At 44.0% G+C, this 2167-nt stretch overlaps 1 pseudogene; it reads left to right on the top strand.

The window, feature by feature from the left end:
* Positions 1 to 705: 705 nt before the first annotated feature.
* On the top strand, positions 706 to 1409 carry LOC148164767 (nuclear transcription factor Y subunit alpha pseudogene; annotated as a pseudogene).
* Positions 1410 to 2167: the final 758 nt, after the last annotated feature.

The raw sequence follows: 2167 nt of genomic DNA, 5'->3' as shown, positions 1-2167 counted from the left end.
CTAAATATCTTTGTATCTCCATCAGAAAGTAATAGAGTCCAATATACATATGGGTATGCCTATGAATATATGTGCAATGAAGAATATATTGCTGGAATTGAGCTGAGCCTAGCCAGCTATGCAGAGCAGCCGGTGGCCTTGGACCAGAGCCTGTGAGTGCCTCCGGGCATTCCAGTCCAAGGCCTGCAGAGGCCATTCCCATGCAGGGATGTCACCACTGGTGCAGGCACATTGAGGGTCTTGACCCTTTCAGAATGCTAGTGCCGCGAGGAGATGCATCCCTTTCTCCCTCACCTTTAGGTCCAGGTAGTTTCCAGGTACAGAGTGGTCTTGCCTGCCACAAATTCCCCTGTACTCTGCAGTGTACTTCCCTGTCTTCTAGGACCTCCAGAGTGAAGCTCCTTGTGAATGGGATTCTAAGTTGGTTGGGCCATGGAGCAGAATGCAGCAAATAGCAATATGTATTTCAACAAAGCAGATTGTTAGATTCAACAGCAGGTCTGGGGCATCCATTCGTGGTACAAGTCAGTGTTAATCACTGGCCTGTTAATCACATCAACTAGCCAACCTAACATTGTCCAAACTGTCCCTTGTGGACAAGGTCACATCATCACACAAGAACCTGTTTCTGAGACACAGAATCTGTAGCAGATTTTGTTGGATCTGTAGAGATAAATCCAGGTCTGGGGAAGGAACAGAGGACAAATGTTGCAGGTGCAGGACCCCACTCAGCAGATCATTATTCGGCAGCCCCAGGAGGCTTGCAGTGCCAGCCAGACACAGATCACTGTCCAGGAGCAGCAAGTAGCACAGACTGTGGAAGGGCAGACCATCTTCTATCAGCCAGTTGATGCAGATGGCATCACTCTCTAGTAAAGCATGACCACCATCTCAGCAGCCAGTTTGGCAGAGGCACGGACTGTTCACACAGAGGCCAATACCAACAAACCAGCAATGGGCAAGGGCCTGCCATTGTAACTCTACCAGTGGCAGGCTATGTGATCAATTCAGGAGGGACCGTAATTAATGATAGCCACAGAGCCACCTCCAGGTGGCTGTCCAAGGAATCCCTCTACCTGGGACATAAAGAGGCTCTTTATGTGAATGCCAAACATCCCATCATCTTTGTAAGAAGAGGTAAGCCCGGGATAATCTAGAGGGAGAAGGGACATTCCAAAGGAAAGAAGGAAGTACCTACATGAGACATGTCAGCACAAAAGTGTGGTGAAAACGGGCAGGACGATTATTCTCTCCAAAAGGAAAGGATTGTCCCCCATATGCAGGAGCCACACCAAATAAATGAAAATAAAGCAATGGTACAAATCTTGTATGTATGTGATGTGTCTGATGGTCATGTGATACAGATGATCAAGATTGTATTTCTTGCTACTGTTTCCAACTGTTTTTAGAAAATTAATCGACTCTTTTGAAGGGATACTCAAAACCACATTCTGCCCTTTCATACAGAGCAGAGACCACTTAGTTTTTAATAAGGGTCTCAGTATTGTAATTGCAGCAACGTCTGGCAAATTGAAAGAGCAAGATTTTGTCTCAGCCTTTCAGTCCAGACCTATTTCAGACTGTGGATAACATTGACATTTCACAGATTAGGGTGAATCAAGGGAGCCATGCCAGCCCAGCAGTACCACATGAGGACTTATGTTGACTGGGGAAGCAGGCCACCCAACTCAGCAGGAAAGAATCTTCTCAACCTAAACTGTAATCAGAGAAGTCATAGCCCACTCATTCCCATAGGAATTGATTAAACAGCATCTGTCCTTCTGGTTAGGTAGCTCATTATTACTAACTGAACAGATATGTATATTCACGGATGGCTTCCAGACACAGAAATTATATTGTTACTTGGAAACAATAAATTCTCTGAGATATAAATACATACATACATACATACACTGTTTAGCTTAAAACTATAATTCTCAAAGAGTGCTTTGAGAAACAGTAGTTCAGAATATGTTAAGAATTGTTAATGTCTGGGAGAAGGGGTCCTGTGATCACTATGGTAATACCTATGTTGAAAACTAAAGAGATTTCTATACTGCAGGACTTATTAGACCCTGCAATGTTTTTAAGTTTTGTGACTATCTAAGAGGGAGGTAGAGTGTGCAGCACTTGCCAGAATTATTTGATATAAAGTTAATTTATTCGT

This window comes from Eumetopias jubatus, unplaced genomic scaffold (genome assembly GCF_037043125.1).
Source record: "Eumetopias jubatus isolate StellerSeaLion01/CBP00866 unplaced genomic scaffold, mEumJub1_p1.0 scaffold_3, whole genome shotgun sequence".
NCBI lineage: Eukaryota > Metazoa > Chordata > Mammalia > Carnivora > Otariidae > Eumetopias > Eumetopias jubatus.
Note: the sequence above shows the minus strand (reverse complement) of the source record. Positions and strands in the feature narration are given on the sequence as shown.